This window comes from Mercenaria mercenaria, chromosome 11 (assembly GCF_021730395.1).
Source record: "Mercenaria mercenaria strain notata chromosome 11, MADL_Memer_1, whole genome shotgun sequence".
Lineage (NCBI taxonomy): Eukaryota > Metazoa > Mollusca > Bivalvia > Venerida > Veneridae > Mercenaria > Mercenaria mercenaria.
The window spans coordinates 7178909-7194722 of record NC_069371.1 but is presented as its reverse complement, the minus strand read 5'-3'; the positions used below and the strand labels follow the sequence as shown (position 1 = coordinate 7194722).

General features: G+C 35.5%; 1 pseudogene; it reads right to left on the bottom strand.

Moving 5' to 3' along the window:
* Window positions 1–798: 798 nt before the first annotated feature.
* LOC123532290 (probable proline iminopeptidase) lies at window positions 799–14961 on the bottom strand (annotated as a pseudogene).
* Between the last annotated feature and the right edge of the window lie 853 nt (window positions 14962–15814).

Here is a 15814-nt window from a genome sequence, read left to right as displayed (position 1 = left end):
CAACTCGGCAAAACAAAAAAGAAATTCACTTTCATATTCTTGTGCCCCAGCATTCGAACGCATGAACAAGGTCGGTAGATCAAAGGTCAACGTTACAGCAAGCACAAATATATGCATCATTTTATGTACAAAGCATAACTTAATAATAACCATTCAAGGTATTGACTTCAGACTTGTCCTGTATGTTTCCGGAAGATGGATGATGATGAGGTGATTTGAGGAGTGCAACAATCTACGTCACTCCAGCACACCACCAAGAATAATTACTTTTATATTTTTGTGCCTTAATGTGGCGGTGGGTGGAGATGAGGAAGGGTTGTTCCGCAGCATTGATAGAATAACTAAAGCACAAGAAACTAAGCGAGTTCATGTGTTTTAGGGAAGGAGGTGTGGGAGAGGTTGTTATGCATGGCGGGGATGGGAAGACTCCTCAAATCGTCTCATCACCAGTATGTGCCAAGTTTAAGTTCAATGCCTTCAATGGTTAATTAACCATGCTCTTAACTCCAAATATGACAGATTTGACCTTGATGTGACATTGACCTTTGACCCACAGACAGGCCTGGTTTATGCACTATGCACATCATCTTATCGCCACCTTCCCATATGCAGAGTGAAGTCAGTACCATTAATGATTATAAAGTGCTCAGGACACGAAATATGAGGACCATAATCTGACATTTGTGCATCATTTTAACGGTGCTGCTTCCAAATATGCAAGTGCAAACAATCCTGATACAATATAACGATGTAAGCCACCAACATAACTTCTGATATGATATCAATAACGGGGTGAATGATATTATTGATCTGGTATAGAATATCATAAGACTGAGAAAAATTAAAGATTGTCTTGCTCACAATATATAAAGACAATGATGCATAATACCACGACGTTTAGAAACAACACAGCAACGTTTGTACATAATATAAAGACATTTACACACAATATCAAAATGTGTATGCACAATAAAACAATGTTTGTATCAAATATAAAGATATTTGTTGACCAAATATTAAAAAGTATGTACAGGTATATGCACAACAACGACGTGTGTACACAATATAAAAACATTTGTACACAATAAAAAGATTTTCATAAGCAATAAAACAACGTTTGTGCACAATATAAAGACATTTGTACATAATGTGTAGATATTCATTCACAAAACAACGATTGTCCACAATACCAGGAAATTTGGACAACATATAACAACGTTTGTACACAATTTAGCGATGTATGTGCACAATATTGATACATGTGTACATAAGATAATGCTGGCGACACAGGGCAACGACACCGGAGGGAACACGAAGCAGGGGTACCATACTGTTCGGTGACTTTGGAACATAATAGAGGCTAAGTGCACCTGGTATAAACTCATCAAGTGTTACTTTTGCCACTAACCATTTAAAAGCGATGTAGCGTTGTGTTTCTTTGATGTTTGTCCCTGCTATCTTATTGATTTACTATTTTTATACACTGTTTGTTGTGCAAATGTGCATTAGCTACAGATAGATAAATACATATTGTAGGCTTTTGTTTCATAGAAGTTACGACTTTTAGGACATGGCTATTCATACTGGATATCGGTCCTAAAATGTTACACTGCGCATGCCCGTTTTTCAAACAAACAACGTCGTTAAAGCTTTATTTAGACAGTGGAAGAGTCTTCTTACTACACTGTATGATATTGTGGGTTTCCTGACGAGAGATAACCTGGGAATGCATCACATAAGTTGTTGTTAGTGGCCCTTATACACTAGCACGAAGCTTATTTGATGCCATGAGAGGACGCAGTACTGACTACGAAACCTGAGATAGAGACCTCGATCCGGCCTGCGCCGCCAAATAAAAATATTAACATTGGGATAAAAGGCTTTACACCTGGCACGCTAAAAACAGGAAAAATTCTGTAATTAGAGCAGCATCCTCTGCAGCGTGCACTATGAAACTAACATTACTGACAGTTTTCTGAAGGAGTCGCTCATATAGGTCGCCTGTGGTGACTTGTTGTAAGCTTACAAAAAATGAACTTTCAGGATTCCTACGGTCAGGGAAAGGTCTTGTACGGAAAATAGATTTTCAAGGTCAGGGAAGTGTCAGGGAATATTTTAATTGGTCGGGTAAATTTCGACTGAGTGTAAAAGGCCCGGAAACGTACGGGAAATTTGAAATCAATGGTCAAGAGTTGAATCATCAATTTGTAAACAAGAAGGCCATGATGGTCATATATCGCTCATCTGAATTTCAGAGCTTAATTAAACTTGCTAGGTGGTATGCTGAGCCTCGCATTTTATCATTTTATTCAACTCGTTTTAATAATAAAGTCAGTATGAAAAGACAATCATGTAATATCATCTATTTATCTTTTTGTTACCCTAATTAACTGTTTAGTGTCGAAAGGATGCATTGTTACTGTATAACCTGTTTAGTATACACGAATGTCATCAAATACAATTTGGCATGTAGGCCGTAAGCTAGATTTCACATTTAAAAAGCTGCCAAGTTTGGATAATGCTATTTCGGATAAAATCCGGCTGTTGAATATTTGAAAGGCTAGCTTTGCCATTTCGTAACTAATATTGATTGAACGTTTTCATTTTCCGATGAACATACCTATAAGCTACTGAAGTCAGAACCATGGATTAATTTAAGTGACCAGTACATGTAAACTGTGTAATTAAGTGGAGGAGTGGCAGATGGTGGTAGTACACAAGTATATTGTGCTTAGCTGCACATAGTGTAGTGTGTGCTGGCCTCCAAATTGTTCGAAAACAGAAACAAATTGTTTTAGATACCTTGTAATCAATGCTTATTTCTTAAGAATGTCTTTAAACTTAAATACCGACAGATTATACGTAGCACAAACACATGAGAATTAGTTGTTTTACTTCCTTTTTACGAAGAAATCGTAAAGTGTTTCTAACGCTTTACACGGGGTAAAATGCCCCAATTATAAATATCTATATTAAACGCGCACAAAACACTGAATCCTCTGTATCGTTATTAGTAAAGACAGCGAAAAACTTCTTTATTGCCGAAACCGTCCGAGTTCGATTACCGACGCGGTCATCTGTTTTCTTGGTTTGGCATTTTAAAGATAGTTCGGAAACAAATACTCATATCCTAATGTTCATAATATGACCAAACTTCAATTTTTGAAAAAGAGAGAGATCATTTTGTAGCAAAAATCTTTAGGTCAGTGATTTTAACATAACACTATAACAAACATAACTATTAATACAAATTAGTTTGTTTAGTAAATACATAAACTATATAAATGTATAGTACATGGTGAAACTATTACCACTGCAGACCAATCAAATAATTCATTGTTCAAGTAAATTTGTTGCAGGACAAGCACGTTAAAAGCAAAATTTGAGCATAAGGTACCGTGTCACTTGACTCTTCATTTGTTTCAATTTTATTTCAGATATTTATATTTATCACAGGCATCAAGAAGTTTTGACTGTGTGCCGGGATCCGTGCTACCATGTCCAGCATCTGGGATAATGTGAAAATCAGCTTCTGGAAATGCCTGAAAAAAGGCGAACGTTTTTTCAACTGATGTGGATATAGAAAAAAGTATACATGTATATTTAATCATTAATTTCCACCAGAACTTCTTTAGAAATTGGTTTATTCGACCATACAAAGAAAGACAATGACTTCAAGACAATGCATTTTGAATTGAACACATCCCTTTATAACATTTGCTATCTTATTTACCCTAGGTACAACAGTCAGCTATAAACATATCTTCCTCTTTACTACAACACATTGTGCTATTTTGTTCCGTCCAAAATATTATCTATGACACTATAACGTTTACACTGTGTATGTTAAATGGGTGGACGGATAGCTCAGTGGTTTGCACACTAGCCTTCCAATCCTGAGGTTGAGGTTCGATCCCCGGCAGCTACTCGGGAATTTTCAGAAACGCTTTTCAGTGTTTTCCACTCAACTAGAGGTGTACTTCTGGAACCCAGACAATCCTTGCGTGTATCAGTGCTATAAACTGGGCACGTTAAAAAGAACCAGGCTGTCTATTCGCAACGAGCTTGGCTAAGTTAGCCGGATAAGCCTGTATTTGATTTCTGATCTCTCTTTCGTGGGGGCTTTGTCTCACTCTGTCTCTATGGTCAGATCGCTCTGTGTCTGTACTAGTAGAGGATGAATTATGCGCCCTGCATATGTGGCTGCATTTGAATTATGTAAAGCGCCTTTGAACGTGAAATTGATCATGAAAATGGCGCTATATAAATCTAGTATAATAATAATAATAATAATAAATGAGTTTGTTTTGTTCGTTTCATCGGTTTTTAACCCACCGACACAATCTACTGCTATTTTTATACATCTTCGTGGTAGGGAAAGATTCAGGTATTATTTCAGGCACAAACATGTATACTTGTGTAGCACCACAGACAGTCCACAAGGCAGTGGGATGGCTTCCTCATTTGTTGACACAGGAAGATCTTGAAACCATAGAGGTATGGGAGAAGTGTTATAAAACCACTTAGTCACAAAAGACTACAGTGACGAAGTATTATCAAAACTTACCTGATTATTTATTATAATTATTATGATACCTAACTAAGTAGTATTTTAAGACATATTGCTTTTGTCAATCAAATAAGAGATGGCTAAATATTCAAATGCCATCAGCTTGTATTGCATATGCCTTTCTCTTCCCGAACAAAACTCAGCAGCCAGAACAAAATCGAGATAGACGAACTGACTGGTAAACCACAAAAGCATAAACTTGCAGTAAAATCCCGTTTATATAGGAAAGTTAATAATACAATCAGCATTAAAGTTCAAAAATGTTTTCATTGTTTTCTTTTTAGGCATTAATATGTAACTGATCACTGCTGTGCAAAATTCAACGTTATGGACTCGAATCTATAACAAGAATTGTAGCCTTCCACGTTGAGAAAAATCACCAAATAATAGAAAGAAAAAATTGTTCCGTATGAAAACTGAACAATATAAATACATGTATAATAATTTACACAGCAATTTTCACAGTGTAGAGTAATATATAGAGACCGTACCATAGCTCTTCGCATACTTTGATTTTTCAAACTAAAGTGATTTTTACAAGTGCACCGGTTACGATAAAAATGTAAACAACGGACTCTGTCTATGAAACTTTGAAACGAATGAATGACAGTCGATCTTAGTCATAATACTGATTGACAGTGAATGCTAATGACTCCATGTGTTGCAGAAAGGTATTTAGTTTGTAACTGTAATTTCCCACTAATTGAAATTCTCTCAAACTGGTAAAATATTACTTATATTTGGACAAATCTTATCGTCTTTGCCGTTCGGCAGCTGCAAAAAGGGCAAATATAAAATATTCAGTGTAAGTAATATTTCACTGGTACTGCCAGTTAGTAAGTTCATACTCTGAACAACACGTCAGAGAAATTTGGGCAGATTTCACCAATTATGACGTTGGCAGCATTAGATTATATTTTTTCTTTACACAAAAAATGCCGTTAGGTAACAAAACGAATACGCCGATAATGCGGAGTTCACCGATTATTGTTCAGTTCACGCAATGTAATCCAGCAATTAAACTGCATAGCTATTAGCTACTGCTGTCATAGGGATGTGGTAGAGTGTCTGCCTTAGGTGTGAGAGGTCCTGGGTTCGAGTCCCAGTTAGAACTTAACTATTTAGATTCTGCTAAAGCATAGTTTTTCTGTTAATAGACTGTTCCAGATGTTCTAAATTTTTAGCACACAGTATCATGGATCAGTATTTAGCAATTTAGATCAAAGTTGAATGTTAAATCAAATGCACCCAATTAGAAAATATTGACTATATTATGTCCCTTTGATGTTTATGCTCTCCATGTTCAAGAAGAGTTACATCAATCTGACTAAAGTACATCTCCTATTACGCTACGCATAGGATCTGAGAACGACCTATTCATAGCCTCGTTCTGACGACCATTTCGCTAGCCAATCAGAGCTTAACTTACAAAATTTAGCAAATTACCTGTAGCCTTGTCTTTTGATATTTACAATTCTTATGTCGGAATATGTCAGATAGCCGGTTAGCTCAGTCGGTAGGCCACTTGCTTAGTAATCGAGGGGTCCCGAGTTCGAGCCCTGGAATAACTGCACATTTTTCTTACTCTTTGACATTCTAACAAGTCGTCTCATTGGTTAAAATAAAAATAGCAATGCTGGAAATCTAAAATATACAGAAGACGTATGTGAATGGGTCGTTCTCAGATCTTCGTTTAGAAGATCGAGTACTTCAGTCAGATTGGAGTTACATGTCCTTGATCACAAAATTTTCGTTATCATGAAAATATTAAATGCTCATAACTCCGCACTTCTGGTTAAAATACTGTCTATATTTCTGTTTTTGAGAAATATATGGACATTTTGTCTTCATTTCAAAGCTTTTTAACTTCAAACCTATGATTTGAAAAACTTAGGTACTATCTCTATAATATACATGTTTTGACAGTGTCAGTTTACTGATATAGACATTGAATTCCGGAAAAGGACTGCATAAAGGGGCTATACTGCTGGATAATTTAGCGTCTTTAAAAACTTGCCACTTTCAAATAACTGTTACATATCTCTGCAATAATGTCCCAGTGTTGAAGTTTCACATAACTAGGTTGACAGTATTTTTCAGCAATTGTTTATCATTTCTTCACAAATTGTATTCATTTTTAAGGTATTCCAATGTTTGCAAGTATCACAAGTATCCGTGGTACGGGACAGTAAGTTGGTAAAAAGTTGTTCGTATAATAGCCTATTGTACATATAGAACTTAGTTTTGAGTGATCAAAAAAAGGATATTACTAAATGCGACTAGAACATTATATTTTGATTTACTTGTTGCAAGTAAGTACCTCAAACAACCAGTTTTAACAAGTTTATTAGTACTTTGAACAATTCATGTGGATAACAATAGAAATATAATACATGTATGGCCAACATTGTATAGTATGCACTTTTACATTTCTCAAAACATGTGTCATTGTTATACCTGTCTTTACAATTGTTAAATTGTTATGCACTAGTTTGTAAATAAACGGATTGTCTTTTGACAATTCCAGATAGAAAAAAGTTGTTCGTTTATCAAATGTTTCTGTGTTTTGAAGATACCGGTATACTCCTAAACCGCAAGCGGGTATGTAAACAAAACAAATGTATTTATTAAGAATGCAGACACTGTTTACATTTACCTTATGCAGTGCCCATGCCGTTTCCATGGGACAAACAAGATCATAACTTCCCTGAACAATAGTTGTAGGGATGTGTCGTATTTTATCTACATTTGCTAAAAGTTGATCGTCCCTGTCAAAGAATCCTCCATTCACGAAATAATGACTAGAATTAAAAACAATAATGCAAATTAGTTAGACCACTACGAGTGAAAAAAGAAACATTGAAACTTTTAATAGTATTGGTATTGGCCTCATTTACTTAAGCGGATCAATGAAATTAAACTAAAACTTATCCTGACACTGAATTCAACACATCTGTTAGGAATTACCATATCGTTCGAGCAAATTGTAAATTAATTTAAGGAAAGTGATGGAGCACAAAGAGATATTAGCAAAGTACAGTTATTCAAAGTTATAAAATACACCCAATTTGTCATTTAGATACACAAGAACTGACATATTTACCAGTGGAAATCTAACACAATAATAAGACCTTTTACTCATTAATTTTACCATCCGATTCTAGCATACTGATAACACTTGCCGCCGAATTCTAGCATGATGATAAAATGTGCTACCTAGTTCTAGTACACTGATAAAACAAAAATCTAGCATATTGATCAAATTTACCACTCGATTCTAGCATACTGATAAATAAACCTATCAGTTCTACCATACTGATAAAAATATTAATATCTACCCCAATAAAAGACCTATTAATATCCCGCGCAATCCTGACATAGAGTTCAATCTAACCTCTCAATTCTAGCATTGATAAAACTCAATACTCAATTCTAGCATACTGCTCCATTTTGGCACACTGATCATTTTAGCATACTGACCAAAATTACAATTCGTTTTTCTGTAGTATGTACAGCACATTTACAACAAATAAATCAGTGTTGTTTTTTTTTTTTCATTCCAACATTGAAAAAGAAGTACATTCTTCATTAATCTTCAGCATTCATTTTTATTGTAAATATCTATATTATGGGAAAGATTTGATAAAAAGGGTATAAGGAGAGTAAAAATAAAAGAAAGGAAGAAACTACTACTACTCAGTAAAATTTACCATTTAGTACTAGCAAACATATAAATCTTACTGCTCAGTCCTTACATATAGATCATCCCCAAGTCTCTGTACAGAATACTCATCAAATTAATCGGATTGCACGAAAAACGTACGTCTCCCAATACTTGCAAAGCAGCTGTTGTAAAATGCCACAAATAAAGGGTCATTACTCAAGCGAAAATCACCATAGCAATTCTATGATAAACACAACTATGCTTAGCATAGCTTAGCAGTGATCGTTCCTGTGATGTTTGGTGGGAGAACCGGCTCTGATCTTTTTCTGAAAACCATTTGATCGGTGGGTACCGATGATATGCACAACTAAGCTTCACACAAATCACTATTCTAACACGACCAGCAAATAACCTACATACATGTAGCGCAAAATCTATCTCGGGTTATTCTGCGATATACCACTCGCGTGCAATGACGTCATCCGATCCAGGTGCGTAGCACGGTCGTAAAAAATAGTTACCATTTTTCCTTACACTTTTGATACTATTATGTCGTGTTAGAATCGAAATAACAAGTTCCCAAGTGTGATTTATCGTAAAATAACGCTTTTTCGTCCTTATGCGAAATAATATATCACTCAGGCCTACGGCCGTCGTGATATATTCTTACGCATAAGAACTCAAAACTCGGGTTATTCTACGATAAACCACTTTTGGGAAGTTATTATTTCTTAAATATACTGAACAAAAAACTTACCACTTAATTATAGTATACTGATCACACTCACCACTCTATCGTAGCAAACTGTAGGGCCCAGGTATCAATCTCAGCTTTGGCCATATATTGTGGGTCTAATTTCATTGTTGATGCAGCCATCTCCCACTTAGTCCAAGCCTTAGCACATTCCAGCCGAACTTTCTCGTCTCCATTTGTCAGTCGCCGATAATATGCTCCAATAAGATCATATCTTTCTACCTGCAAATTCACACGTTGAAACCACAATATCACTTAATTATACACATGAATTTAATATTGTAACAACAAGTATAGCAACACGATTCTTCCAAATTATAATACTGCAATAGATATTGACATCAAGTATTAAGACATTCTAAAGAGAGACGTTATCATTAAAGATCATAAATACTACGACAGTCTGCTTTGATACAGGAACACTGAGAGTTGTACATGTTGTCATGGGGCAAACAACTGATAATTCAGAAGATGGCGTAGACACAAAAGGAAACTCTAAAAGTGTGACCTGGTTATAAGTGACCTAGGTCATGAACTCTGTACTTGGTCTTGATAAGGCAAACAAGTGACACCGCTTTTACGAATTTTTGAAGCTGACATTTGAAATTTAACCCCAAGGAGTGACCTTAACCTTCGACGTAGTGACCTATTTTGCTATATTATTATAATATAATGAACATGTATGTGTAGCTAACAGTAAACCCATTTTATGGTTTCAGTGATATGTTCAATGAATATGCTTCAAGGAAGGGATAAAAATGAATCAAAGGGGGGATAATGTGTCGGTCGTTCAATCCAGGGCTCGTGGGTTCGAACCCCACTGGGGTCACGACCAATACTTCTCATATGGTATCAGTACTGGTTTTTCCAGGAAGCGGACTCGATAGTGGTACCAATAAGCTTGAAATTTTCAATACAATCGAGCTAAAACAAATTAGTATAAACTAAACTAAGAGAGGAATGACAGGCAGACAGATACACATCTAATATAGTTTCTTTATAACTCCATTTCTGTGGATATAATAATTTAAACAAGACAAGTTATTAAGCCTATACCTCCGGAATAGGTTTAACGTAATCTTCATATGCATCCGGGAAAACGAAGCTTGCACCTTCTTGGAAAAACCATACTATTTCTCTTCTGCAATATCAGGAATGAAACAAAGTGTAATTTCCTGGCAATTTCCTCATAAATACAGCATATACACAAATGTCAACTATTTTAAAGCACCGGGTAGTATAAAGCTTATAGTGAAACTATGAAATAAAGTAGGCATACAATTACAATTACGTTTTAGTTTAAAATATTAGGACTGGTGTATACTTCAGGTAGCAAGGTACGCTTAGATTCGAAAATGTTTGCTCGGACAGTCTTCCATGTAGCGAGTCGCAATATTGCACTTCCCTTATAAGCAGATTCAGGGTGTCCATTTTATAAATTGCGGGCATGTTTTGTGCTTTTAATTAATAGCAAGATCAGGATTCTCATACAAGAATGAAGAAAGTTATCAAAACGAAAGTTTTCGCTATTTTGTGGAGAAAAAAAAACGAGCTGGATATGGGCCTAGATTTTGTTATTATCCTGAAGTTCGATAAGGACTATTAAATTGAGAAATGCAATAAAACTGGGCGTTGTTCTTGCAGCGGGATCTTTGCAGGCTGTTCAAAAAGTGCAAAATGTATGAATTTGGCATGCTATTTTTAATAGATGTTGTAAATTTCTGAGTATCAATCAACAAGCAAAGAACCTTTCCGTGATTTGAATTTTTCTGCGAAATGGTGTCTCATGGCAATAGTTAGCTTTATAGCTGAGAGCAGAATTTGACATGTATCGGCTTTATAAATTTTCTAATGAATTAACAATCATTGTGTGTGTGTTTGTGTTCAGGTTTAACGTCTTATTCGGCAGTTTTTCAGTCATATAAACGACGGTGTCTTATTTCACCTCAATTTACAGACATCTAAAATCACGAAGTTCTAATTACTACAAATATTCAAAAATATGACGGGGGTCAAAATTCAAAGTGTACCCTGCTACCTTAAGTCTTAAAGATTAGGTAATACTTTACATTTCAGTCTTAAAGAATAGGAAGAATAGGACTGGTGTACATTTTAGTCTAAAAGATTACCTGTACATTTTAGTCTAAAGGATTATGTGTACATTTTAGTCTGAAAGATTAGGTGTACATCTTAGTCTAAAAGAATACCTGTACATTTTAGTCTAAAAGATTAGGTGTACATTTTCTCGAAAAGATACCGTATACATTTCAGTGAAAATCATTAAGACTGGGTACATTTTTTATTTCAATCTGAAAGATTAATTATACGTCTTAGTCTAAATACTAGGTATACATTTTTGTCTAAAACAGTAGGACTATGTACTATTTACATTTTAGTCTAAACAATTAGGTATAAATTTTAGTCTCGAAGAGCGAGTAGAATTAGCAAAATTAGCATAAAAACCGGCCCTAAAGTTTCGTAATAATATTTTCTTTACGTTTTAGAAATTGAAAATTATTATCTCTCAATATATAATGTTGGTAAAAAATTTGTGATGGATGGATAAATGGATCCTTTCAAATAAATTTTGAAAACGAAAGTCATGTTGTATGTGAGCAAAATGGTACAATACATGCTGGTTCATTAACTGAAAAGTTTTGGAAAATTGGCTGTCATTTTGTATACAAAAATAGAAAAAAAACTTCGCAGGTCGCTCAACAAAACAAAAACGAAAATGTTGCAGGCTCGGTTTAATTGAGCCTGTTCATGGACGGTAGTGGAAATGCATGCTACCGTCCACACCCTCTAGCCCCGGGTTGAGCAGAATTCAACACTTACACATGCTAAAAGTACAAAAAGCACTTTAGAGACATCCGCAGATGTATTCAAACGGCGGTGAACATGGAACCTTCAATGATACACGTGTTGAGGCGTGTAATTCCATGAAGAGTGGCGTTACCCTATATTTTTTTTTTTGGAACAAAGCTGCTTCGAATTTGTTTTCATTTAGCCAAAATAACCAATTTTTGCTAAAACAGTCTACGGACAATGAACATTTTGCTAGCATTTTCAAAGCAGTAGGTCGTACTTGCATTAAATCTCAGCATTAAATAAGAAGCCAGGGAGAAAGCTTTATACCAAAAAAGTCTTTACGGTAAAAAGGCATCGTTTATCTTAAGAAAACTTTTTGGTCAGTACAACAGTACGAAGCTGATTCAAAAACAGAAACTCACTCTTGCCGAAATTAAAATAAACCATGCGTTACAATTTGAACAAATATAGAAAAAAGGTCATATGAGGACGCAACACAAGTCTGATGGCATACCATCAAGCAGTCCATGAGAAGAAGTTGTTTAATTTTTTAGCTCTAATGGACCCTTAAATTAGACAAGATGAACTATTAGAAGAAATTTCTGAGATGACCTAAGAAAGGTGATACAGATCAAGTTAGGATACGTTCCATGAAGAAGTTTATTAGTAGAAGTCGTTTAATGGTTGTTTTTTTCCACTTTAGCTCTTGCAGCCTCAAAAATCAGTCAAACAGAACCATTGGAATAAACCTGAGATAGGTCCTTACAAAGGTAATATAGACAAAGACTGGATATGATCTATAAAGCGTGGGAAGAAGTCATTTAAACGTTTTTCTATTTTCAGCCATTGCTGCCCATAAATTCAGTCAAGAGAAACCATTTGAACTAAATTGAGAGAGAACCTTATAATGATGCTAGAGACCAAGTTTTGATATTGCTGAGAAGTTGTTTAAAGTTTTAAAGTTAAAGCCAGACGACAGGTGACAGACGACTAACACAGGCTCATCACAATAGCTCTCCCTGAATTCACATTCAGTCTTAACTGGGCATGTATCTATGACTAAAAAAGTGGTAACTGTCTGAAATACAAAAGAAAATATCAATAACATTGCAGTGCAATAGAGAGAAGACCACGGTGAAGATGTAGAATATGTTGCCTATATAGATTGCTGCCCTGATCACTGAGAATTTTCAGTAGTAGCAAAAATAATATCTCTATTTGTACATTGGGGTTCACTCCTCAGAGGTATCATTACACTGGTTGTATTGTAATGTTATTTCATAATGGTATATTTGGACATATTTTTTCAAGCTACACACGGGAATGTTTTTATTATTTATACAGAACTACAACTATAGAGAAGCCTAAACACTGCTCAAACCGAGTGAGTAACAAGTTCTTAACTCTGATAAAATGAAAGCCTACCAGAAGAAATGTTATCAAAGATTAGTAAGATTTATGAAAAGCTATCACTGATAGGCCGATATAATACAGGGTAGATGGTGTGACATTTTGAAGAGGTAAACTAATTGTGCTAAATTTATTTGGGTGAGCATGAAATATAGCTCTCTGGCCTCCAAATGTGATCATGACCTTTGACCTTATGACCTGAGTCATGCGTGTATCTCTTTGTATTGTGATGGTGACCAAGAATTTGTTGTTATTTGAGATTTGCGAAGAGGTTATGAAGATAGTCGTTTCTTTTACAATTTACTGTGAAAAAAAAGAGTTCTAGCTATCATTTAATTTTCTTTTTTTTTGACTGCTAATTTTCAAAATGTTTTTGAAATGCAGTCATTTTTATATTTTTGTGAAAGGTGTGATGTACAACCTCGCAGAAAGTCTTTCCCTTGACATAACTGCACAATGTTCCCTTGTTTACACGAAAATAAACGTTATTTTCTTTCTACACAATATAATATATATAGGAGTATTGCAGATAATATGAATCAACATTATCAGAGGTATCAATGGTCTTTTTGATGCATTGTATCATTGTTGGTAGGGCTAAATTCCTATATCGCAAAAGGATGAGTATATCGTAATAATTAACTTTTGTTGTTTTTTTTTTTTACCTTCTAAGTGTGTAGATTCCCGTAAGATAAGAGCTTTCACTCTCTCTGGGTGTGTCTCAGCATAAGCCAGAGAGAGGCTGGAGCCCCAGCTACCTCCGAATATCACCCATCTCTCGATACCAAGCTTTTCTCTTAGCTTCTCTATATCAGCTATCAAGTCCCATGTAGTGTTCTCCTGTACACATAAAATCCAATTTTAACGAGGTTTGAAAATAACCACCTCTTTGATTCCATTATAACTTAAACATAAGCCTTTCTCAGATAAAACTGTCCAAACCTCAAAAGAAAAACGGATTCAAGGACTTTAGTACCTTCGAACGGTTGAGAAAATTATATGAATACCATGTACATTTGTATTGTATTGCCTTCTTCGAAGTATAACTGTGAATAGGTCTTGATTTGTCAGCATTTTTTTCTTTTTTCATATTCAAAACAGCTATTCGAATGTTCCCTAGCTGTGCCTCCGATTGAGTAAAAAGCCAAACCCTGAGTTCTGCCAGTGGTGTAGATTTTCCTGTCCCTCTCTGGTCCATAAGTACAATCCTGTAAGCCTCAGGGTCAAAAAATGTCCTATCTCTTGGTGTTGTACCGGCTCCCGGACCACCATGCCTAAATATATAAACATATACTGAAAACTTCAAAATTGTGTGATAGTCACAAGCACATACAGTGAAATTGTTTATTCAAGTAGCTTAGCTTCACCATTTACATATAATGTAGAATTTGAAATGTCATGAATGTCTTAAATGCGACATGTCACACAATTCCAGGATCAAAAAGGATGGACGGACGAACGGTAAGTGATTATAATAGCTCACCCTGAACCTGTTGGGGGATGGGAGCAAAAAAGTTTTTATATTAAATGCATACATACAGAAAGATGACAGGATTCCCATTTTTGTTGCCAGACTGTTCATAGTAAACTTGAAGTATGTCAGAAACCTTCAGCATCCCCGTGTCGAAAGGTTCTATATCTGGATACATCGCCCTGGTTGTACTTGTTTCTACTGCCATTGTTCTCAGTATAACTGCAACGGTAAATAGTTATCTTAAAAAAATAAAAAAAAGGTTTGGGTAGATATCCCGGAAGCACATAGCACCCTAAACACAGCTAGAGCGCCATCAATCGAAAGTGAGGCCCTCAACAAAACGAAAGTGTATTGGAAAGATATAGCAGACGGGTTGCTTCAAATATCCAACAAGTATATTTCAATTTTATGCAAAATGCAAAAAAAACGCAGCTTGCTTCCCTCAAACCACAAACTACAACATCGCCAATGCGGACGTGCATCACACACGCACGCACGCACACACACACACGCACGCACGCACACACACACACACACACACACACACACACACACTTGCCGCATAAGGCAAACAAACAGACAAGCTGGAAAACACACTCTCATTATAAAAGGAGATGGGGCTTAAATTGTCAAAAGTTTGAGCACTTTATTTTTAAGGGTACGACTAAGCTAGATGCAAGACACCAATCCCTCCGTCCGGTTTTTGTAGCATTTACGAGAAAAGCATCACGGAGCCCTACACTACTTTAGACATCGCAACTTCAGTAACTAACTGTTGAGGGACCAATCACAAAACATGTTCTGTACTTTACGAGTTTCGCATTGTATCATCTTTTATAAACTTTCTTACAAATATTCTATTAAGATAAGCATTCTGTTTAATTTTTCTTAGCTAATATACTACATCATTATAATATACAGGGTGAGTAAGACCAAGTTTTAGATTTGCGTTTCATTTCCTTAAAAGTTAAGACAATTTGTAGTAAGATTTAGTAAAAGGCCGTCGCAGTTAATGATATCGGTAAGCCTGGTGTAATGACATTTTGGTAAATATTAAAAAGGTTTTAAGCAAGCACTTGCAAAACGTACAAGCTGAGGGATATAGACAAAGGTTGGAAAAAATGACTCTTA